The sequence below is a fragment of the Phyllobates terribilis genome, unplaced genomic scaffold (genome assembly GCF_046119375.1).
Source record: "Phyllobates terribilis strain yellow unplaced genomic scaffold, ASM4611937v1 Scaffold_13__5_contigs__length_258822181, whole genome shotgun sequence".
Classification (NCBI taxonomy): domain Eukaryota; kingdom Metazoa; phylum Chordata; class Amphibia; order Anura; family Dendrobatidae; genus Phyllobates; species Phyllobates terribilis.
The window spans coordinates 140,788,115-140,814,529 of record NW_027362773.1 but is presented as its reverse complement, the minus strand read 5'-3'; positions in this window follow the sequence as shown (position 1 = coordinate 140,814,529).

Below are 26,415 nucleotides of genomic sequence, written 5' to 3'. Positions count from 1 at the left end.
GAAAGTCTATCAGCCTGTATCCCACTCTGTGTACAGGCTCAATAGTAAGTCTATCAGCCTATATCCCACTCTGTGTATAGACTCAATAGTAAGTCTATCAGCCTGTATCCCACTCTGTGTATAGGCTCAATAGTAAGTCTATCAGCCTCTATCCCACGCTGTGTACAGGCTCAATAGATAATCTATCAGCCTGTATCCCACTCTGTGTACAGGCTCAATAGTAAGTATATCAGCCTGTACCCCACTCTGTGTACAGGCTTAATAGAAAGTCTATCAGTCTATATCCCATTCTGTGTACAGGCTCAATAGTAAGTCTATCAGCCTGTATCCCACTCTGTGTACAGACTCAATAGTAAGTCTATCAGCCTGTATCCCACTTTGTGTACAGGCCCAATAGAAAGTCTATCAACCTGTATCCCACTCTGTGTACAGGCTTAATAGTAAGTCTATCAGCCTGTATCCCACTCTGTGTACAGGCGCAACAGAAAGTCTATCAGTCTGTATCACACTCTGTGTACAGGCTCAATAGTAAGTCTATCAGCCTGTATCCCACTCTGTGTACAGGCTCAATTGTGCGTTTATCAGCCTGTATCCCACTTTGTGTACAGGCCCAATAGAAAGTCTATCAACCTGTATCCCACTCTGTGTACAGGCTTAATAGTAAGTCTATCAGCCTGTATCCCACTCTGTGTACAGGCGCAACAGAAAGTCTATCAGTCTGTATCACACTCTGTGTACAGGCTCAATAGTTCGTCTATCACTCTGTATCCCACTCTGTGTACAGGCTCAATAGAAATTCTATCAGCCTCTATCCCGCTCTGTGTACAGGCTCAATAGTAAGTCTATCAGCCTGTATCCCACTCTGTGTACAGGCTTAATAGAAAGTCTATCAGTCTATATCCCATTCTGTGTACAGGCTCAATAGTAAGTCTATGAGCCTGTATCCCACTCTGTGTACAGACTCAATAGTAAGTCTATCAGCCTGTATCCCACTCTGTGTACAGGCTCAATTGTGCGTTTATCAGCCTGTATCCCACTTTGTGTACAGGCCCAATAGAAAGTCTATCAACCTGTATCCCACTCTGTGTACAGGCTTAATAGTAAGTCTATCAGCCTGTATCCCACTCTGTGTACAGGCGCAACAGAAAGTCTATCAGTCTGTATCACACTCTGTGTACAGGCTCAATAGTTCGTCTATCACTCTGTATCCCACTCTGTGTACAGGCTCAATAGAAAGTCTATCAGCCTCTATCCCACTCTGTGTACAGGCTCAATAGTAAGTCTATCAGCCTGTATCCCACTCAGTTTACAGGCTCAATAGTAAGTCTATCAGCCTGTATCCCACTCTGTGTACAGGCTCAATAGTAAGTCTATCAGCCTGTATCCCACTCTGTGTACAGGCTCAATAGAAAGTCTATCAGCCTGTATCCCACTCTGTGTACAGGCTCAATAGTACGTCTATCAGCCTGTATCCCACTCTGCATACAGGCTCAATAGTAAGTCTATCAGCCTGTATCCCACTCTGTATACAGGCTCAATAGTAAGTCTATCAGCCTGCATCCCACTCTGTGTACAGGCTCAATAGTAAGTCTATCAGCCTGTATCCCACTCTGTGTACAGGCTCAATAGTAAGTCTATCAGCCTGTATTCCACTCTGTGTACAGGCTCAATAGTAAGTCTATCAGTCTGTATCCCACTCTGTGTACAGGCTCAATAGTAAGTCTATCAGCCTGTATCCCACTCTGTGTACAGGCTCAATAGAAAATCTATCAGCCTGTATCCCACTCTGTGTACAGGCTCAATAGTAAGTCTATCAGCCTGTACCCCACTCTGTGTACAGGCTTAATAGAAAGTCTATCAGTCGGTATCGCACTCTGTGTATAGGCTCAATAGTAAGTCTATCAGCCTCTATCCCACTCTGTGTACAGGATCAATAGAAAGTCTATCAGCCTGTATCCCACTCTGTGTACAGATTCAATAGTACGTCTATCAGCCTGTATCCCACTCTGTGTACAGGCTCAATAGTAAGTCTATCAGCCGGTATCCCACTCTGTGTACAGGCTCAATAGTAAGTCTATCAGCCTGTATCCCACTCTGTGTACAGGCTCAATAGTAAGTCTATCAGCCTGTATCCCACTCTGTGTATAGGCTCAATAGTAAGTCTATCAGCCTGTATCCCACTCTGTGTATAGGCTCAATAGTAAGTCTATCAGCCTCTATCCCACTCTGTGTACAGGATCAATAGTAAGTCTATCAGCCTCTATCCCACTCTGTGTACAGACTCAATAGTAAGTCTATCAGCCTGTATCCCACTCTGTGTACAGGCTCAATGGAAAGTCTATCAGTCTGTATCCCACTCTGTGTACAGGCTCAATAGAAAGTCTATCAGTCTGTATCCCACTCTGTGTACAGGCTCAATAGTAAGTATATCAGCCTGTACCCCACTCTGTGTACAGGCTTAATAGAAAGTCTATCAGTCTATATCCCATTCTGTGTACAGGCTCAATAGTAAGTCTATCAGCCTGTATCCCACTCTGTGTACAGACTCAATAGTAAGTCTATCAGCCTGTATCCCACTCTGTGTACAGGCTCAATTGTGCGTTTATCAGCCTGTATCCCACTTTGTGTACAGGCCCAATAGAAAGTCTATCAACCTGTATCCCACTCTGTGTACAGGCTTAATAGTAAGTCTATCAGCCTGTATCCCACTCTGTGTACAGGCGCAACAGAAAGTCTATCAGTCTGTATCACACTCTGTGTACAGGCTCAATAGTTCGTCTATCACTCTGTATCCCACTCTGTGTACAGGCTCAATAGAAATTCTATCAGCCTCTATCCCGCTCTGTGTACAGGCTCAATAGTAAGTCTATCAGCCTGTATCCCACTCTGTGTACAGGCTTAATAGAAAGTCTATCAGTCTATATCCCATTCTGTGTACAGGCTCAATAGTAAGTCTATGAGCCTGTATCCCACTCTGTGTACAGACTCAATAGTAAGTCTATCAGCCTGTATCCCACTCTGTGTACAGGCTCAATTGTGCGTTTATCAGCCTGTATCCCACTTTGTGTACAGGCCCAATAGAAAGTCTATCAACCTGTATCCCACTCTGTGTACAGGCTTAATAGTAAGTCTATCAGCCTGTATCCCACTCTGTGTACAGGCGCAACAGAAAGTCTATCAGCCGGTATCCCACTCTGTGTACAGGCTCAATAGTAAGTCTATCAGCCTGTATCCCACTCTGTGTACAGGCTCAATAGTAAGTCTATCAGCCTGTATCCCACTCTGTGTATAGGCTCAATAGTAAGTCTATCAGCCTGTATCCCACTCTGTGTATAGGCTCAATAGTAAGTCTATCAGCCTCTATCCCACTCTGTGTACAGGATCAATAGTAAGTCTATCAGCCTGTATCCCACTCTGTGTACAGGCTCAATAGTAATTCTATCAGCCTGTATCCCACTCTGTGTACAGGCTCAATAGTAAGTCTATTAGCCTGTATCCCACTCTGTGTATAGGCTCAATAGTAAGTCTATCAGCCTGTATCCCACTCTGTGTATAGGCTCAATAGTAAGTCTATCAGCCTCTATCCCACTCTGTGTACAGGATCAATAGTAAGTCTATCAGCCTGTATCCCACTCTGTGTACAGACTCAATAGTAAGTCTATCAGCCTGTATCCCACTCTGTGTACAGGCTCAATGGAAAGTCTGTCAGTTTTATCCCACTCTGTGTACAGGCTCAATAGTAAGTCTATCAGCTTGTATCCCACTCTGTGTACAGGCTCAATAGAAAGTCTATCAGTCTGTATCCCACTCTGTGTACAGGCTCAATAGTAAGTCTATCAACCTGTATACCACTCTGTGTACAGGCTGAATAGTAAGTCTATCAGCCTGTATCCCACTCTGTGTACAGGCTCAATAGTAAGTCTATCAGCCTGTATCCCACTCTGTGTACAGGCTCAATAGAAAATCTATCAGCTTGTATCCCACTCTGTGTACAGGCTCAATAGTAAGTCTATCAGCCTGTATCCCACTCTGTGTACAGGCTCAATAGAAAGTCTATCAGTCTGTATCCCACTCTGTGTACAGGCTCAATAGTAAGTCTATCAGCCTGTATCCCACTCTGTGTACAGGCTCAATAGAAAGTCTACCAGCTTGTATCCCACTCTGTGTACAGACTCAATAGAAAGTCTATCAGCCTGTATCCCACTCTGTGTACAGGCTTAATAGTAAGTCTATCAGCCTGTATCCCACTCTGTGTACAGGCTCAATAGAAAGTCTATCAGTCTGTATCCCACTCTGTGTACAGGCTCAATAGTAAGTCTATCAGCCTGTTTCCCACTCTGTGTACAGACTCAATAGAAAGTCTATCAGCCTGTATCCGACTCTGTGTACAGACTCAATAGAAAGTCTATCAGCCTGTATCCCACTCTGTGTACAGGCTCAATAGAAAGTCTATCAGCCTGTATCCCACTCTGTGTACAGGCTGAATAGTACGTCTATCAGCCTGTATCCGACTCTGTGTACAGACTCAATAGAAAGTCTATCAGCCTGTATCCCACTCTGTGTACAGGCTCAATAGTAAGTCTATCAGCCTGTATCCCACTCTGTGTACAGGCTCAATAGTAAGTCTATCAGCCTGTATCCCACTCTGTGTACAGGCTCAATAGTAAGTCTATCAGCCTGTATTCCACTCTGTGTACAGGCTCAATAGTAAGTCTATCAGTCTGTATCCCACTCTGTGTACAGGCTCAATAGTAAGTCTATCAGCCTGTATCCCACTCTGTGTACAGGCTCAATAGAAAATCTATCAGCCTGAATCCCACTCTGTGTACAGGCTCAATAGTAAGTCTATCAGCCTGTACCCCACTCTGTGTACAGGCTCAATAGAAAGTCTATCAGTCGGTATCGCACTCTGTGTATAGGCTCAATAGTAAGTCTATCAGCCTCTATCCCACTCTGTGTACAGGATCAATAGAAAGTCTATCAGCCTGTATCCCACTCTGTGTACAGATTCAATAGTACGTCTATCAGCCTGTATCCCACTCTGTGTACAGGCTCAATAGTAAGTCTATCAGCCGGTATCCCACTCTGTGTACAGGCTCAATAGTAAGTCTATCAGCCTGTATCCCACTCTGTGAACAGGCTCAATAGTAAGTCTATCAGCCTGTATCCCACTCTGTGTATAGGCTCAATAGTAAGTCTATCAGCCTGTATCCCACTCTGTGTATAGGCTCAATAGTAAGTCTATCAGCCTCTATCCCACTCTGTGTACAGGATCAATAGTAAGTCTATCAGCCTCTATCCCACTCTGTGTACAGACTCAATAGTAAGTCTATCAGCCTGTATCCCACTCTGTGTACAGGCTCAATGGAAAGTCTATCAGTCTGTATCCCACTCTGTGTACAGGCTCAATAGTAAGTCTATCAGCTTGTATCCCACTCTGTGTACAGGCTCAATAGAAAGTCTATCAGTCTGTATCCCACTCTGTGTACAGGCTCAATAGAAAGTCTATCAGTCTGTATCCCGCTCTGTGTACAGGCTCAATAGTAAGTCTATCAACCTGTATCCCACTCTGTGTACAGGCTCAATAGAAAGTCTATCAGCCTGTATCCCACTCTGTGTACAGGCTCAATAGAAAATCTATCAGCCTGTATCCCACTCTGTGTACAGGATTAATAGTAAGTCTATCAGCCTGTATCCCACTCTGTGTACAGGCTCAATAGTAATTCTATCAGTCTGTATCCCACTCTGTGTATAGGCTCAATAGTAAGTCTATCAGCCTCTATCCCACTCTGTGTACAGGCTCAATAGTAAGTCTATCAGCCTGTATCCCACTCTGTGTAGAGGCTCAATAGTAAGTCTATCAGCCGGTATCCCACTCTGTGTACAGGCTCAATAGTACGTCTATCAGCCTGTATCCTACTCTGTGTACAGGCTCAATAGAAAGTCTATCAGCCTCTATCCCGCTCTGTGTACAGGCTCAATAGAAAGTCTATCAGCCTGTATCCCTCTCTGTGTACAGGCTCAATAGTAAGTCTATCAGCCCGTATCCCACTCTGTGTACAGGCTCAATAGTACGTCTATCAGCCTGTATCCCTCTCTGTGTACAGACTCAATAGAAAGTCTATCAGCCTGTATCCCTCTCTGTGTACAGACTCAATTGTAAGTCTATCAGTCTGTATCCCACTCTGTGTACAGGCCCAATAGAAAGTCTATCAGCCTGTATCCCACTCTGTATACAGGCTCAATCGTACGTCTATCAGTCTGTATCCCACTCTGTGTACAGGCTCAATTGTAAGTCTATCAGTCTGTATCCCACTCTGTGTACAGGCTCAATAGTAAGTCTATCAGCCTCTATTCCACTCTGTGTACAGGCTCAATAGTAAGTCTATCAGCCTGTATCCCACTCTGTGTACAGACTCAATAGTACATCTATCAGCCTGTATCCCACTCTGTGTACAGGCTCAATAGTAAGTCTATCAGCCGGTATCCCACTCTGTGTACAGGCTCAATAGTACGTCTATCAGCCTGTATCCTACTCTGTGTACGGGCTCAATAGAAAGTCTATCAGCCTGTATACCACTCTGTATACAGGCTCAATAGTACATCTATCAGCCTGTATCCCACTCTGTGTACAGGCTCAATAGTTATTCTATCAGCCTGTATCCCACTCTGTGTACAGGTCAATAGTAAGTCTATCAGCCTGTATCCCACTCTGTATACAGGCTCAATAGTAAGTCTATCAGCCTGTATCCCACTCTGTGTACAGGCTCAATAGTAAGTCTATCAGCCTGTATTCCACTCTGTGTACAGGCTCAATAGTAAGTCTATCAGTCTGTATCCCACTCTGTGTACAGGCTCAATAGTAAGTCTATCAGCCTGTATCCCACTCTGTGTACAGGCTCAATAGAAAATCTATCAGCCTGTATCCCACTCTGTGTACAGGCTCAATAGTAAGTCTATCAGCCTGTACCCCACTCTGTGTACAGGCTTAATAGAAAGTCTATCAGTCGGTATCGCACTCTGTGTATAGGCTCAATAGTAAGTCTTTCAGCCTGTATCCCACTCTGTGTACAGATTCAATAGTACGTCTATCAGCCTGTATCCCACTCTGTGTACAGGCTCAATAGTAAGTCTATCAGCCGGTATCCCACTCTGTGTACAGGCTCAATAGTAAGTCTATCAGCCTGTATCCCACTCTGTGTACAGGCTCACTAGTTAATCTATCAGCCTGTATCCCACTCTGTGTATAGGCTCAATAGTAAGTCTATCAGCCTGTATCCCACTCTGTGTATAGGCTCAATAGTAAGTCTATCAGCCTCTATCCCACTCTGTGTACAGGATCAATAGTAAGTCTATCAGCCTGTATCCCACTCTGTGTACAGGCTCAATAGTAAGTCTATCAGCCTGTATCCCACTCTGTGTACAGGCTCAATAGTAAGTCTATTAGCCTGTATCCCACTCTGTGTATAGGCTCAATAGTAAGTCTATCAGCCTGTATCCCACTCTGTGTATAGGCTCAATAGTAAGTCTATCAGCCTCTATCCCACTCTGTGTACAGGATCAATAGTAAGTCTATCAGCCTGTATCCCACTCTGTGTACAGACTCAATAGTAAGTCTATCAGCCTGTATCCCACTCTGTGTACAGGCTCAATGGAAAGTCTATCAGTCTGTATCCCACTCTGTGTACAGGCTCAATAGTAAGTCTATCAGCTTGTATCCCACTCTGTGTACAGGCTCAATAGAAAGTCTATCAGTCTGTATCCCACTCTGTGTACAGGCTCAATAGTAAGTCTATCAACCTGTATACCACTCTGTGTACAGGCTGAATAGTAAGTCTATCAGCCTGTATCCCACTCTGTGTACAGGCTCAATAGTAAGTCTATCAGCCTGTATCCCACTCTGTGTACAGGCTCAATAGAAAATCTATCAGCTTGTATCCCACTCTGTGTACAGGCTCAATAGTAAGTCTATCAGCTTGTATCCCACTCTGTGTACAGGCTCAATAGAAAGTCTATCAGTCTGTATCCCACTCTGTGTACAGGCTCAATAGAAAGTCTATCAGTCTGTATCCCGCTCTGTGTACAGGCTCAATAGTAAGTCTATCAACCTGTATCCCACTCTGTGTACAGGCTCAATAGAAAGTCTATCAGCCTGTATCCCACTCTGTGTACAGGCTCAATAGAAAATCTATCAGCCTGTATCCCACTCTGTGTACAGGCTCAATAATAAGTCTATCAGCCTGTATCCCACTCTGTGTACAGGATTAATAGTAAGTCTATCAGCCTGTATCCCACTCTGTGTACAGGCTCAATAGTAATTCTATCAGTCTGTATCCCACTCTGTGTATAGGCTCAATAGTAAGTCTATCAGCCTCTATCCCACTCTGTGTACAGGCTCAATAGTAAGTCTATCAGCCTGTATCCCACTCTGTGTAGAGGCTCAATAGTAAGTCTATCAGCCGGTATCCCACTCTGTGTACAGGCTCAATAGTACGTCTATCAGCCTGTATCCTACTCTGTGTACAGGCTCAATAGAAAGTCTATCAGCCTCTATCCCGCTCTGTGTACAGGCTCAATAGAAAGTCTATCAGCCTGTATCCCTCTCTGTGTACAGGCTCAATAGTAAGTCTATCAGCCCGTATCCCACTCTGTGTACAGGCTCAATAGTACGTCTATCAGCCTGTATCCCTCTCTGTGTACAGACTCAATAGAAAGTCTATCAGCCTGTATCCCTCTCTGTGTACAGACTCAATTGTAAGTCTATCAGTCTGTATCCCACTCTGTGTACAGGCCCAATAGAAAGTCTATCAGCCTGTATCCCACTCTGTATACAGGCTCAATCGTACGTCTATCAGTCTGTATCCCACTCTGTGTACAGGCTCAATTGTAAGTCTATCAGTCTGTATCCCACTCTGTGTACAGGCTCAATAGTAAGTCTATCAGCCTCTATTCCACTCTGTGTACAGGCTCAATAGTAAGTCTATCAGCCTGTATCCCACTCTGTGTACAGACTCAATAGTACATCTATCAGCCTGTATCCCACTCTGTGTACAGGCTCAATAGTAAGTCTATCAGCCGGTATCCCACTCTGTGTACAGGCTCAATAGTACGTCTATCAGCCTGTATCCTACTCTGTGTACGGGCTCAATAGAAAGTCTATCAGCCTGTATACCACTCTGTATACAGGCTCAATAGTACATCTATCAGCCTGTATCCCACTCTGTGTACAGGCTCAATAGTTATTCTATCAGCCTGTATCCCACTCTGTGTACAGGCTCAATAGTAAGTCTATTAGCCTGTATCCCACTCTGTGTATAGGCTCAATAGTAAGTCTATCAGCCTGTATCCCACTCTGTGTATAGGCTCAATAGTAAGTCTATCAGCCTCTATCCCACTCTGTGTACAGGATCAATAGTAAGTCTATCAGCCTGTATCCCACTCTGTGTACAGACTCAATAGTAAGTCTATCAGCCTGTATCCCACTCTGTGTACAGGCTCAATGGAAAGTCTATCAGTCTGTATCCCACTCTGTGTACAGGCTCAATAGTAAGTCTATCAGCTTGTATCCCACTCTGTGTACAGGCTCAATAGAAAGTCTATCAGTCTGTATCCCACTCTGTGTACAGGCTCAATAGTAAGTCTATCAACCTGTATACCACTCTGTGTACAGGCTGAATAGTAAGTCTATCAGCCTGTATCCCACTCTGTGTACAGGCTCAATAGTAAGTCTATCAGCCTGTATCCCACTCTGTGTACAGGCTCAATAGAAAATCTATCAGCTTGTATCCCACTCTGTGTACAGGCTCAATAGTAAGTCTATCAGCCTGTATCCCACTCTGTGTACAGGCTCAATAGAAAGTCTATCAGTCTGTATCCCACTCTGTGTACAGGCTCAATAGTAAGTCTATCAGCCTGTATCCCACTCTGTGTACAGGCTCAATAGAAAGTCTACCAGCTTGTATCCCACTCTGTGTACAGACTCAATAGAAAGTCTATCAGCCTGTATCCCACTCTGTGTACAGGCTTAATAGTAAGTCTATCAGCCTGTATCCCACTCTGTGTACAGGCTCAATAGAAAGTCTATCAGTCTGTATCCCACTCTGTGTACAGGCTCAATAGTAAGTCTATCAGCCTGTATCCCACTCTGTGTACAGGCTCAATAGAAAGTCTATCAGTCTGTATCCCACTCTGTGTACAGGCTCAATAGTAAGTCTATCAGCCTGTACCCCACTCTGTGTACAGGCTTAATAGAAAGTCTATCAGTCGGTATCGCACTCTGTGTATAGGCTCAATAGTAAGTCTATCAGCCTGTATCCCACTCTGTGTACAGGATCAATAGTAAGTCTATCAGCCTGTATCCCACTCTGTGTACAGGCTCAATAGTAAGTCTATCAGCCGGTATCCCACTCTGTGTACAGATTCAATAGTACGTCTATCAGCCTGTATCCCACTCTGTGTACAGGCTCAATAGTAAGTCTATCAGTCTGTATCCCACTCTGTGTACAGGCTCAATAGTAAGTCTATCAGCCTCTATCCCGCTCTGTGTACAGGCTCAATAGAAAGTCTATCAGTCTGTATCCCACTCTGTATACAGGCTCAATAGTAAGTCTATCAGCCTGTATCCCACTCTGTGTACAGGGTCAATAGTAAGTCTATCAGCCTGTATCCCACTCTGTGTATAGGCTCAATAGTAAGTCTATCAGCCTGTATCCCACTCTGTGTACAGGCTCAATAGTAAGTCTATCAGCCTGTATCCCACTCTGTGTACAGGGTCAATAGTAAGTCTATCAGCCTGTATCCCACTCTGTGTATAGGCTCAATAGTAAGTCTATCAGCCTGTATCCCACTCTGTGTACAGGCTCAATAGTAAGTCTATCAGCCTCTATCCCGCTCTGTGTACAGGCTCAATAGAAAGTCTATCAGCCTGTATCCCTCTCTGTGTACAGACTCAATAGTAAGTCTATCAGCCTGTATCCCTCTCTGTGTACAGGCTCAATAGTAAGTCTATCAGCCCGTATCCCACTCTGTGTACAGGCTCAATAGTACGTCTATCAGCCTGTATCCCACTCTGTGTAAAGACACAATAGAAAGTCTATCAGCCTGTATCCCACTCTGTATACAGGCTCAATAGTACGTCGATCAGCCTGTATCCCACTCTGTGTACAGGCTCAATAGTAATTCTATCAGCCTGTATCCCACTCTGTGTACAGGTCAATAGTAAGTCTATCAGCTTGTATCCCACTCTGTGTACAGGGTCAATAGTAAGTCTATCAGCCTGTATCCCACTCTGTGTACAGGCTCAATAGTAAGTCTATCAGCCTGTATCCCACTCTGTGTACAGGCTCAATAGTAAGTCTATCAGTCTGTATCCCACTCTGTGTACAGGCTCAATAGTAAGTCTATCAGCCAGTATCCCACTCTGTGTACAGGCTCAATAGTAAGTCTATCAGTCTGTATCCCACTCTGTGTACAGGCTCAATAGTAAGTCTATCAGTCTGTATCCCACTCTGTGTACAGGCTCAATAGAAAGTCTATCAGCCTCTATCCCGCTCTGTGTACAGGCTCAATAGAAAGTCTATCAGTCTGTATCCCACTCTGTGTACAGGCTCAATAGTAAGTCTATCAGCCTGTACCCCACTCTGTGCACAGGCTTAATAGAAAGTCTATCAGCCTGTATCCCACTCTGTGTACAGGCTCAATGGAAAGTCTATCAGTCTGTATCCCACTCTGTGTACAGGCTCAATAGTAAGTCTATCAGCCAGTATCCCACTCTGTGTACAGGCTTAATAGAAAGTCTATCAGTCTGTATCCCACTCTGTGTACAGGCTCAATAGTAAGTCTATCAGCCAGTATCCCACTCTGTGTACAGGCTCAATAGAAAGTCTATCAACCTGTATCCCACTCTGTGTACAGGCTCAATAGTAAGTCTATCAGCCTGTATCCCACTCTGTGTACAGGCTCAATAGTAAGTCTATCAGCCTGTATCCCACTCTGTGTACAGGCTCAATAGTAAGTCTATCAGTCTGTATCCCACTCTGTGTACAGACTCAATAGTAAGTCTATCAGCCAGTATCCCACTCTGTGTACAGGCTCAATAGTAAGTCTATCAGTCTGTATCCCACTCTGTGTACAGGCTCAATAGTAAGTCTATCAGTCTGTATCCCACTCTGTGTACAGGCTCAATAGAAAATCTATCAGCCTGTATCCCACTCTGTGTACAGGCTCAATAGTAAGTCTATCAGCCTGTACCCCACTCTGTGCACAGGCTTAATAGAAAGTCTATCAGCCCGCATCCCACTCTGTGTACAGACTCAATAGTGCGTCTATCAGCCTGTATCCCACTCTGTGTACAGGTTCAATAGTAAGTCTATCAGCCTTTATTCCACTCTGTGTACAGGCTCAATAGTAAGTCTATCAGTCTGTATCCCACTCTGTATACAGGCTCAATAGTACATCTATCAGCCTGTATCCCACTCTGTGTACAGGCTCAATAGTAAGTCTATCAGTCTGTATCCCACTCTGTGTACAGGCTCAATAGTAAGTCTATCAGTCTGTATCCCACTCTGTGTACAGGCTCAATAGTAAGTCTATCAGCCTTTATCCCACTCTGTGTACAGGCTCAATAGTAAGTCTGTCAGTCTGTATCCCACTCTGTATAAAGGCTCAATAGTAAGTCTACCAGCCTGTATCCCACTCTGTGTACAGGCTCAATAGTAAGTCTATCAGTCTGTATCCCACTCTGTGTACAGGCTCAATAGTAAGTCTATCAGCCTGTATCCCACTCTGTGTACAGGCTCAATAGTAAGTCTATCAGTCTGTATCCCACTCTGTGTACAGGCTCAATAGTAAGTCTACCAGCCTGTATCCCACTCTGTGTACAGGCTCAATAGTAAGTCTATCAGTCTGTATCCCACTGTGTGTACAGGCTCAATAGTAAGTCTACCAGCCTGTATCCCACTCTGTGTACAGGCTCAATAGTAAGTCAATCAGTCTGTATCCCACTCTGTGTACAGGCTCAATAGTAAGTCTATCAGTCTGTATCCCACTCTGTGTACAGGCTCAATAGTAAGTCTATCAGCCTTTATCCCACTCTGTGTACAGGCTCAATAGGAAGTCTATCAGTCTGTATCCCACTCTGTATACAGGCTCAATAGTAAGTCTATCAGCCTGTATCCCACTCTGTGTACAGGCTCAATAGTAAGTCTATCAGCCTGTATCCCACTCTGTGTACAGGCTCAATAGTAAGTCTATCAGTCTGTATCCCACTCTGTGTACAGGCTCAATAGTAAGTCTATCAGTCTGTATCCCACTCTGTGTACAGGCTCAATAGTAATTCTATCAGCCTGTATCCCACTCTGTGTACAGGATCAATAGTAAGTCTATCAGCCTGTATCCCACTCTGTGTACAGTATCAATAGTAAGTCTATCAGCCTGCATCCCACTCTGTGTACAGTATCAATAGTAAGTCTATCAGTCTGTATCCCACTCTGTGTACAGGCTCAATAGTAATTCTATCAGCCTGCATCCCACTCTGTGTACAGGCTCAATAGTAAGACTATCAGCCTGTATCCCACTCTGTGTATAGGCTCAATAGTAAGTCTATCAGCCTGTATTCCACTCTGTGTACAGGCTCAATAGTAAGTCTATCAGCCTGTATCCCACTCTGTGTACAGGCTCAATTGTAAGTCTATCAGTCTGTATCCCACTCTGTGTACAGGCTCAATAGAAAATCTATCAGCCTGTATCCCACTCTGTGTACAGGCTCAATAGTAAGTCTATCAGCCTGTACCCCACTCTGTGCACAGGCTTAATAGAAAGTCTATCAGCCCGCATCCCACTCTGTGTACAGACTCAATAGTGCGTCTATCAGCCTGTATCCCACTCTGTGTACAGGCTCAATAGTAAGTCTATCAGCCTTTATCCCACTCTGTGTACAGGCTCAATAGTAAGTCTATCAGTCTGTATCCCACTCTGTATACAGGCTCAATAGTAAGTCTACCAGCCTGTATCCCAATCTGTGTACAGGCTCAATAGTAAGTCTATCAGTCTGTATCCCACTCTGTGTACAGGCTCAATAGTAAGTCTATCAGTCTGTATCCCACTCTGTCTACAGGCTCAATAGTAAGTCTATCAAGCTGTATCCCACTCTGTGTACAGGCTCAATAGTAAGTCTATCAGCCTGTATCCCACTCTGTGTACAGGCTCAATAGTAAGTCTATCAGCCTGTATCCCACTCTGTGTACAGGCTCAATAGTAATTCTATCAGACTGTATCCCACTCTGTGTACAGGATCAATAGTAATTCTATCAGCCTGCATACCACTCTGTGTACAGGATCAATAGTAAGTCTATCAGTCTGTATCCCACTCTGTGTAGAGGCTCAATAGTAATTCTATCAGCCTGTATCCCACTCCGTGTACAGGATCAATAGTAAGTCTATCAGCCTGCATCCCACTCTGTGTACAGGATCAATAGTAAGTCTATCAGCCTGTATCCCACTCTGTGTACAGGATCAATAGTAAGTCTATCAGTCTGTATCCCACTCTGTGTACAGGCTCAATAGTAAGTCTATCAGCCTGCATCCCACTCTGTGTACAGGATCAATAGAAAGTCTATCAGCCTGTATCCCACTCTGTGTACAGGATCAATAGTAAGTCTATCAGTCTGTATCCCACTCTGTGCACAGTCTCAATAGTAAGTCTATCAGCCTGTATCCCACTCTATGTACAGGCTCAATAGTAAGTCTATCAGTCTGTATCCCACTCTGTGTACAGGCTCAATAGTAAGTCTATCAGTCTGTATCCCACTCTGTGTACAGGCTCAATAGTAAGTCTATCAGCCTGTATCCCACTCTGTGTACAGGCTCAATAGAAAGTCTATCAGTCTGTATCCCACTCTGTGTACAGGCTCAATAGTAAGTCTATCAGCCTGTATCCCACTCTGTGTACAGGCTCAATAGAAAGTCTACCAGCTTGTATCCCACTCTGTGTACAGACTCAATAGAAAGTCTATCAGCCTGTATCCCACTCTGTGTACAGGCTTAATAGTAAGTCTATCAGCCTGTATCCCACTCTGTGTACAGGCTCAATAGAAAGTCTATCAGTCTGTATCCCACTCTGTGTACAGGCTCAATAGTAAGTCTATCAGCCTGTATCCCACTCTGTGTACAGGCTCAATAGAAAGTCTATCAGTCTGTATCCAACTCTGTGTACAGGCTCAATAGAAAGTCTATCAGCCTGTATCCCACTATGTGTACAGGCTCAATAGTACGTCTATCAGCCTGTATCCCACTCTGCATACAGGCTCAATAGTAAGTCTATCAGCCTGTATCCCACTCTGTATACAGGCTCAATAGTAAGTCTATCAGCCTGTATCCCACTCTGTGTACAGGCTCAATAGTAAGTCTATCAGCCTGTATCCCACTCTGTGTACAGGCTCAATAGTAAGTCTATCAGCCTGTATTCCACTCTGTGTACAGGCTCAATAGTAAGTCTATCAGTCTGTATCCCACTCTGTGTACAGGCTCAATAGTAAGTCTATCAGCCTGTACCCCACTCTGTGTACAGGCTCAATAGAAAATCTATCAGTCGGTATCGCACTCTGTGTACAGGCTCAATAGTAAGTCTATCAGCCTCTATCCCACTCTGTGTACAGGATCAATAGAAAGTCTATCAGCCTGTATCCCACTCTGTGTACAGATTCAATAGTACGTCTATCAGCCTGTATCCCACTCTGTGTACAGGCTCAATAGTAAGTCTATCAGCCGGTATCCCACTCTGTGTACAGGCTCAATAGTAAGTCTATCAGCCTGTATCCCACTCTGTGTACAGGCTCAATAGTAAGTCTATCAGCCTGTATCCCACTCTGTGTATAGGCTCAATAGTAAGTCTATCAGCCTGTATCCCACTCTGTGTATAGGCTCAATAGTAAGTCTATCAGCCTCTATCCCACTCTGTGTACAGGATCAATAGTAAGTCTATCAGCCTCTATCCCACTCTGTGTACAGACTCAATAGTAAGTCTATCAGCCTGTATCCCACTCTGTGTACAGGCTCAATGGAAAGTCTATCAGTCTGTATCCCACTCTGTGTACAGGCTCAATAGTAAGTCTATCAGCTTGTATCCCACTCTGTGTACAGGCTCAATAGAAAGTCTATCAGTCTGTATCCCACTCTGTGTACAGGCTCAATAGAAAGTCTATCAGTCTGTATCCCGCTCTGTGTACAGGCTCAATAGTAAGTCTATCAACCTGTATCCCACTCTGTGTACAGGCTCAATAGAAAGTCTATCAGCCTGTATCCCACTCTGTGTACAGGCTCAATAGAAAATCTATCAGCCTGTATCCCACTCTGTGTACAGGCTCAATAGTAAGTCTATCAGCCTGTATCCCACTCTGTGTACAGGATTAATAGTAAGTCTATCAGCCTGTATCCCACTCTGTGTACAGGCTCAATAGTAATTCTATCAGTCTGTATCCCACTCTGTGTATAGGCTCAATAGTAAGTCTATCAGCCTCTATCCCACTCTGTGTACAGGCTCAATAGTAAGTCTATCAGCCTGTATCCCACTCTGTGTAGAGGCTCAATAGTAAGTCTATCAGCCGGTATCCCACTCTGTGTACAGGCTCAATAGTACGTCTATCAGCCTGTATCCTACTCTGTGTACAGGCTCAATAGAAAGTCTATCAGCCTCTATCCAGCTCTGTGTACAGGCTCAATAGAAAGTCTATCAGCCTGTATCCCTCTCTGTGTACAGGCTCAATAGTAAGTCTATCAGCCCGTATCCCACTCTGTGTACAGGCTCAATAGTACGTCTATCAGCCTGTATCCCTCTCTGTGTACAGACTCATTAGAAAGTCTATCAGCCTGTATCCCTCTCTGTGTACAGACTCAATTGTAAGTCTATCAGTCTGTATCCCACTCTGTGTACAGGCCCAATAGAAAGTCTATCAGCCTGTATCCCACTCTGTATACAGGCTCAATCGTACGTCTATCAGTCTGTATCCCACTCTGTGTACAGGCTCAATTGTAAGTCTATCAGCCTCTATTCCACTCTGTGTACAGGCTCAATAGTAAGTCTATCAGCCTGTATCCCACTCTGTGTACAGACTCAATAGTACATCTATCAGCCTGTATCCCACTCTGTGTACAGGCTCAATAGTAAGTCTATCAGCCGGTATCCCACTCTGTGTACAGGCTCAATAGTACGTCTATCAGCCTGTATCCTACTCTGTGTACGGGCTCAATAGAAAGTCTATCAGCCTGTATACCACTCTGTATACAGGCTCAATAGTACATCTATCAGCCTGTATCCCACTCTGTGTACAGGCTCAATAGTTATTCTATCAGCCTGTATCCCACTCTGTGTACAGGTCAATAGTAAGTCTATCAGCCTGTACCCCACTCTGTGTACAGGCTTAATAGAAAGTCTATCAGTCGGTATCGCACTCTGTGTATAGGCTCAATAGTAAGTCTTTCAGCCTGTATCCCACTCTGTGTACAGATTCAATAGTACGTCTATCAGCCTGTATCCCACTCTGTGTACAGGCTCAATAGTAAGTCTATCAGCCGGTATCCCACTCTGTGTACAGGCTCAATAGTAAGTCTATCAGCCTGTATCCCACTCTGTGTACAGGCTCACTAGTTAATCTATCAGCCTGTATCCCACTCTGTGTATAGGCTCAATAGTAAGTCTATCAGCCTGTATCCCACTCTGTGTATAGGCTCAATAGTAAGTCTATCAGCCTCTATCCCACTCTGTGTACAGGATCAATAGTAAGTCTATCAGCCTGTATCCCACTCTGTGTACAGGCTCAATAGTAAGTCTATCAGCCTGTATCCCACTCTGTGTACAGGCTCAATAGTAAGTCTATTAGCCTGTATCCCACTCTGTGTATAGGCTCAATAGTAAGTCTATCAGCCTGTATCCCACTCTGTGTATAGGCTCAATAGTAAATCTATCAGCCTCTATCCCACTCTGTGTACAGGATCAATAGTAAGTCTATCAGCCTGTATCCCACTCTGTGTACAGACTCAATAGTAAGTCTATCAGCCTGTATCCCACTCTGTGTACAGGCTCAATGGAAAGTCTATCAGTCTGTATCCCACTCTGTGTACAGGCTCAATAGTAAGTCTATCAGCTTGTATCCCACTCTGTGTACAGGCTCAATAGAAAGTCTATCAGTCTGTATCCCACTCTGTGTACAGGCTCAATAGTAAGTCTATCAACCTGTATACCACTCTGTGTACAGGCTGAATAGTAAGTCTATCAGCCTGTATCCCACTCTGTGTACAGGCTCAATAGTAAGTCTATCAGCCTGTATCCCACTCTGTGTACAGGCTCAATAGAAAATCTATCAGCTTGTATCCCACTCTGTGTACAGGCTCAATAGTAAGTCTATCAGCCTGTATCCCACTCTGTGTACAGGCTCAATAGAAAGTCTATCAGTCTGTATCCCACTCTGTGTACAGGCTCAATAGTAAGTCTATCAGCCTGTATCCTACTCTGTGTACAGGCTCAATAGAAAGTCTACCAGCTTGTATCCCACTCTGTGTACAGACTCAATAGAAAGTCTATCAGTCTGTATCCCACTCTGTGTACAGGCTCAATAGTAAGTCTATCAGCCTGTATCCCACTCTGTGTACAGGCTCAATAGAAAGTCTATCAGTCTGTATCCCACTCTGTGTACAGGCTCAATAGTAAGTCTATCAGCCTGTACCCCACTCTGTGTACAGGCTTAATAGAAAGTCTATCAGTCGGTATCGCACTCTGTGTATAGGCTCAATAGTAAGTCTATCAGCCTGTATCCCACTCTGTGTACAGGATCAATAGTAAGTCTATCAGCCTGTATCCCACTCTGTGTACAGGCTCAATAGTAAGTCTATCAGCCGGTATCCCACTCTGTGTACAGATTCAATAGTACGTCTATCAGCCTGTATCCCACTCTGTGTACAGGCTCAATAGTAAGTCTATCAGTCTGTATCCCACTCTGTGTACAGGCTCAATAGTAAGTCTATCAGCCTCTATCCCGCTCTGTGTACAGGCTCAATAGAAAGTCTATCAGCCTGTATCCCACTCTGTATACAGGCTCAATAGTAAGTCTATCAGCCTGTATCCCACTCTGTGTACAGGGTCAATAGTAAGTCTATCAGCCTGTATCCCACTCTGTGTATAGGCTCAATAGTAAGTCTATCAGCCTGTATCCCACTCTGTGTACAGGCTCAATAGTAAGTCTATCAGCCTGTATCCCACTCTGTGTACAGGGTCAATAGTAAGTCTATCAGCCTGTATCCCACTCTGTGTATAGGCTCAATAGTAAGTCTATCAGCCTGTATCCCACTCTGTGTACAGGCTCAATAGTAAGTCTATCAGCCTCTATCCCGCTCTGTGTACAGGCTCAATAGAAAGTCTATCAGCCTGTATCCCTCTCTGTGTACAGACTCAATAGTAAGTCTATCAGCCTGTATCCCTCTCTGTGTACAGGCTCAATAGTAAGTCTATCAGCCCGTATCCCACTCTGTGTACAGGCTCAATAGTACGTCTATCAGCCTGTATCCCACTCTGTGTACAGACACAATAGAAAGTCTATCAGCCTGTATCCCACTCTGTATACAGGCTCAATAGTACGTCGATCAGCCTGTATCCCACTCTGTGTACAGGCTCAATAGTAATTCTATCAGCCTGTATCCCACTCTGTGTACAGGTCAATAGTAAGTCTATCAGCTTGTATCCCACTCTGTGTACAGGGTCAATAGTAAGTCTATCAGCCTGTATCCCACTCTGTGTAGAGGCTCAATAGTAAGTCTATCAGCCTGTATCCCACTCTGTGTACAGGCTCAATAGTAAGTCTATCAGTCTGTATCCCACTCTGTGTACAGGCTCAATAGTAAGTCTATCAGCCAGTATCCCACTCTGTGTACAGGCTCAATAGTAAGTCTATCAGTCTGTATCCCACTCTGTGTACAGGCTCAATAGTAAGTCTATCAGTCTGTATCCCACTCTGTGTACAGGCTCAATAGAAAGTCTATCAGCCTCTATCCCGCTCTGTGTACAGGCTCAATAGAAAGTCTATCAGCCTGTATCCCACTCTGTGTACAGACTCAATAGTAAGTCTATCAGTCTGTATCCCACTCTGTGTACAGGCTCAATAGAAAGTCTATCAGCCTCTATCCCGCTCTGTGTACAGGCTCAATAGAAAGTCTATCAGCCTGTATCCCACTCTGTGTACAGACTCAATAGTAAGTCTATCAGCCGGTATCCCACTCTGTGTACAGACTCAATAGTAAGTCTATCAGCCTGTATCCCACTCTGTGTACAGGCTCAATGGAAAGTCTATCAGTCTGTATCCCACTCTGTGTACAGGCTCAATAGTAAGTCTATCAGCCAGTATCCCACTCTGTGTACAGGCTTAATAAAAAGTCTATCAGTCTGTATCCCACTCTGTGTACAGGCTCAATAGTAAGTCTATCAGCCAGTATCCCACTCTGTGTACAGGCTCAATAGAAAGTCTATCAACCTGTATCCCACTCTGTGTACAGGCTCAATAGTAAGTCTATCAGCCTGTATCCCACTCTGTGTACAGGCTCAATAGTAAGTCTATCAGCCTGTATCCCACTCTGTGTACAGGCTCAATAGTAAGTCTATCAGTCTGTATCCCACTCTGTGTACAGACTCAATAGTAAGTCTATCAGCCAGTATCCCACTCTGTGTACAGGCTCAATAGTAAGTCTATCAGTCTGTATCCCACTCTGTGTACAGGCTCAATAGTAAGTCTATCAGTCTGTATCCCACTCTGTGTACAGGCTCAATAGAAAGTCTATCAGCCTCTATCCCGCTCTGTGTACAGGCTCAATAGAAAGTCTATCAGCCTGTATCCCACTCTGTGTACAGACTCAATAGTAAGTCTATCAGCCGGTATCCCACTCTGTGTACAGGCTCAATAGTACGTCTATCAGCCTGTATCCTACTCTGTGTACAGGCTCAATAGAAAGTCTATCAGCCTGTATCCCACTCTGTATACAGGCTCAATAGTACATCTATCAGCCTGTATCCCACTCTGTGTACAGGCTCAATAGTAATTCTATCAGCCAGTATCCCACTCTGTGTATAGGCTCAATAGTAAGTCTATCAGCCTGTATTCCACTCTGTGTACAGGATCAATAGTAAGTCTATCAGCCTGTATCCCACTCTGTGTACAGGCTCAATAGTAAGTCTATCAGCCTGTATCCCACTCTGTGTACAGGCTCAATAGTAAGTCTATCAGTCTGTATCCCACTCTGTGTACAGGCTCAATAGAAAATCTATCAGCCTGTATCCCACTCTGTGTACAGGCTCAATAGTAAGTCTATCAGCCTGTACCCCACTCTGTGCACAGGCTTAATAGAAAGTCTATCAGCCCGCATCCCACTCTGTGTACAGACTCAATAGTGCGTCTATCAGCCTGTATCCCACTCTGTGTACAGGTTCAATAGTAAGTCTATCAGCCTTTATTCCACTCTGTGTACAGGCTCAATAGTAAGTCTATCAGTCTGTATCCCACTCTGTATACAGGCTCAATAGTACATCTATCAGCCTGTATCCCACTCTGTGTACAGGCTCAATAGTAAGTCTATCAGTCTGTATCCCACTCTGTGTACAGGCTCAATAGTAAGTCTATCAGTCTGTATCCCACTCTGTGTACAGGCTCAATAGTAAGTCTATCAGCCTTTATCCCACTCTGTGTACAGGCTCAATAGTAAGTCTATCAGTCTGTATCCCACTCTGTATACAGGCTCAATAGTAAGTCTACCAGCCTGTATCCCACTCTGTGTACAGGCTCAATAGTAAGTCTATCAGTCTGTATCCCACTCTGTGTACAGGCTCAATAGTAAGTCTATCAGCCTGTATCCCACTCTGTGTACAGGCTCAATAGTAAGTCTATCAGTCTGTATCCCACTCTGTGTACAGGCTCAATAGTAAGTCTACCAGCCTGTATCCCACTCTGTGTACAGGCTCAATAGTAAGTCTATCAGTCTGTATCCCACTCTGTGTACAGGCTAAATAGTAAGTCTACCAGCCTGTATCCCACTCTGTGTACAGGCTCAATAGTAAGTCTATCAGTCTGTATCCCACTCTGTGTACAGGCTCAATAGTAAGTCTATCAGTCTGTATCCCACTCTGTGTACAGGCTCAATAGTAAGTCTATCAGCCTTTATCCCACTCTGTGTACAGGCTCAATAGGAAGTCTATCAGTCTGTATCCCACTCTGTATACAGGCTCAATAGTAAGTCTATCAGCCTGTATCCCACTCTGTGTACAGGCTCAATAGTAAGTCTATCAGCCTGTATCCCACTCTGTGTACAGGCTCAATAGTAAGTCTATCAGTCTGTATCCCACTCTGTGTACAGGCTCAATAGTAAGTCTATCAGTCTGTATCCCACTCTGTGTACAGGCTCAATAGTAATTCTATCAGCCTGTATCCCACTCTGTGTACAGGATCAATAGTAAGTCTATCAGCCTGTATCCCACTCTGTGTACAGTATCAATAGTAAGTCTATCAGCCTGCATCCCACTCTGTGTACAGTATCAATAGTAAGTCTATCAGTCTGTATCCCACTCTGTGTACAGGCTCAATAGTAATTCTATCAGCCTGCATCCCACTCTGTGTACAGGCTCAATAGTAAGACTATCAGCCTGTATCCCACTCTGTGTATAGGCTCAATAGTAAGTCTATCAGCCTGTATTCCACTCTGTGTACAGGCTCAATAGTAAGTCTATCAGCCTGTATCCCACTCTGTGTACAGGCTCAATTGTAAGTCTATCAGTCTGTATCCCACTCTGTGTACAGGCTCAATAGAAAATCTATCAGCCTGTATCCCACTCTGTGTACAGGCTCAATAGTAAGTCTATCAGCCTGTACCCCACTCTGTGCACAGGCTTAATAGAAAGTCTATCAGCCCGCATCCCACTCTGTGTACAGACTCAATAGTGCGTCTATCAGCCTGTATCCCACTCTGTGTACAGGCTCAATAGTAAGTCTATCAGCCTTTATCCCACTCTGTGTACAGGCTCAATAGTAAGTCTATCAGTCTGTATCCCACTCTGTATACAGGCTCAATAGTAAGTCTACCAGCCTGTATCCCAATCTGTGTACAGGCTCAATAGTAAGTCTATCAGTCTGTATCCCACTCTGTGTACAGGCTCAATAGTAAGTCTATCAGTCTGTATCCCACTCTGTCTACAGGCTCAATAGTAAGTCTATCAGTCTGTATCCCACTCTGTGTACAGGCTCAATAGTAAGTCTATCAGCCTGTATCCCACTCTGTGTACAGGCTCAATAGTAAGTCTATCAGCCTGTATCCCACTCTGTGTACAGGCTCAATAGTAAGTCTATCAGCCTGTATCCCACTCTGTGTACAGGCTCAATAGTAATTCTATCAGCCTGTATCCCACTCTGTGTACAGGATCAATAGTAATTCTATCAGCCTGCATCCCACTCTGTGTACAGGATCAATAGTAAGTCTATCAGTCTGTATCCCACTCTGTGTAGAGGCTCAATAGTAATTCTATCAGCCTGTATCCCACTCTGTGTACAGGATCAATAGTAAGTCTATCAGCCTGCATCCCACTCTGTGTACAGGATCAATAGTAAGTCTATCAGCCTGTATCCCACTCTGTGTACAGGATCAATAGTAAGTCTATCAGTCTGTATCCCACTCTGTGTACAGGCTCAATAGTAAGTCTATCAGCCTGCATCCCACTCTGTGTACAGGATCAATAGAAAGTCTATCAGCCTGTATCCCACTCTGTGTACAGGATCAATAGTAAGTCTATCAGTCTGTATCCCACTCTGTGCACAGTCTCAATAGTAAGTCTATCAGCCTGTATCCCACTCTATGTACAGGCTCAATAGTAAGTCTATCAGTCTGTATCCCACTCTGTGTACAGGCTCAATAGTAAGTCTATCAGCCTGTATCCCACTCTGTGTACAGGCTCAATAGTAAGTCTATCAGTCTGTATCCCACTGTGTGTACAGGCTCAATAGTAAGTCGATCAGCCTGTATCCCACTCTGTGTACAGGCTTATAGACTTGCACAAATACACACAAACACATATATACCGTATTTTTTTGATTATAACACACTTTTTCCTCCAAATATGGGAGGAAAATGGCGGGTTCATCTTATAATCTGAAGTAAGGTTACTGGGGGGAGTCGGCGGTGGTGGAGCGGGGTCACAGGAGGCACAGTCGGTGCTTCAGGGGGCCGTCGACAAAAGGAGTGTGTCGATGCTGCAATGTCTGGACGCTCATTAGATGTCGGCGCAGATGAGTGGAGCCCCCTTTCCCAATCCTTTCCCTAAGGTGGGCTTCAGGAAAATGGTCACTAGAGGCGGCATATGCGCAGACTGAGATCTCGGCAGACGAGATCTCATTTCCTGAGAACTCAATCTGCGCTTGCGCCTCCTCCAGTTTCCATTTTCTTGAAGCCCACCTTAGGAAATTGAATGGGAAAGGGGAATCCGCTCACCTGTGGCGACATCTAATGTACATCCAGTCATCGCAGCAGCGCCCCACTTCTGCTGCCGCCGTCGGCCTCCTGAAGCGGCGATTATAAGACACACCACCAATTTATTTAAAAAAAATGTTTTCATATTCTCCACCCCAAAATTTGGTGTGTGTCTTATAGTCCGGTGCGTCTTATAATCCTCAAAATATGGGGTATATGTGTATATATGTATGAGGTCTGATTCTCACAGACTGACAGAATGGAGAGGGTGTTGAAATTTTTTTTTTCCTTCTCCATGTCCGAGAAACACTCATGCCACTCTGGCCAAACTCTTATGAAGGTCTGATCAGAGTCTGCAACTCCATTATATTATATTATATTATATATACGTCTGCAGAAGCAGGGGGCATAGGCTGCTAATATTCTCTGCAGCACATGTCCTATTTACACAGGATAATGTTCCGTTAAGAACGTTAATCGTTTTGTGCAACACAAAACATCCTTTCACCTGACAAAGGAGCGTTTTGCTCATTGATTGGTGGATCGGCAGCCTGTTTGAACACCACAATTATTGTGAGCGAGCGTCCCTAGGAAACTTGTTCGCGATAATTGTGCAGCATAATATCTAAGCTCTCAGGGGCAGCCTGTCTATTGTATATTAGATTGTAAGCTCCTTGGAGCAGGGTGTATATTAGGCCGGTTTCACACATCCATATGTTTCCGGTACAGTAAATATCCGTGTCGTGTGTATCCATTTGTCCGTGTGTATCACATTTGTGGCAACCCTGGGCCGCCCGTATGCCACATCATGATCACATGGGAATCAGTGGACAGTTAGCGCTGTTCCCAAGAGCCAGGTGCTGAACACTGCCCTCATCATGGTTCCTGCGGGCGCTGAGATCAGCACCAGCAGGGACAATGATGAGGATAGTAGTAATCTTCTCCCGCAGTGTCCTTGTGTAAAAATAAGAATAAAAAAATAAAATCCTAATACTCACCTGTCTGAAGTGTCCCTCGCTGTAATCATCTGATCACCAACGCCGAGGTGTCAGGGAGCGGGCCCCTGAGCTGCGCTCATTGAGTAACAGGACACTGCTCCTGAGCTCAGCTCCGGCCCTGCTGGTGCGGCTTATTCTCCCCGGCTCCTCGGCTTCAGTGGGACACTTCGGACAAGTGAGTATAAGGATTTTATTTTTTTAATCTTATTTTTACACAGGGACACTGTAGGAAAAGACTACTACTAACCTCATTATTGTCCTTGCTGGTGCTGATCACAGTGCCAGCAGGAACCATGATGAGGGCAGCATTCAGCACTCGGCGCTTGGGAACAGCGCTAACTGTACACTGATTCCCAGGCGCCGGTACATGTCACACTGATGATACACAGATGTTATCCGTATGTGTTCAACGGAGACACTTTTTCGAACCGTGAAACACAAAAAAACGGACCTCTCTCCGTTTGGAGCACAAGGACACATGGTCCATGGAAACACACTGACATGTGTGCAGACCCATAGATTTGAATGGGACTGTGTGTGTTAGTGTCTCCAGTACGTGTGGAAAATGTCACCACAAGGACTGGAAACACGGATGTGTGAAAGAGGCCTTAGTCTATAAGCTCTCAGGGGCAGCATGTATAGTGTATATTAGATTGTAAGCTCCTAGGAGCAGGAGGTAGATTATTCTGTAAGCTCTCAGCAGCATGTATATTGTATATTAGATTGTAAGCTCCTCTTGAGCAGGGTGTATTTATCTTTTCATTTCCAAGTCGGCTCTCCTGAGCTTATAATACATGCAGAAATACAGCAATATGCAGCAGGACAGACGTGATCCAGGGAAATATCCGATCGCCACAACTGGGGTCAGGAAGGAATTATTTCCCCCCCTGAGGCAGAACTCTCCGGGGGGTTTCTTCGCCTTCCTCTGGATCTT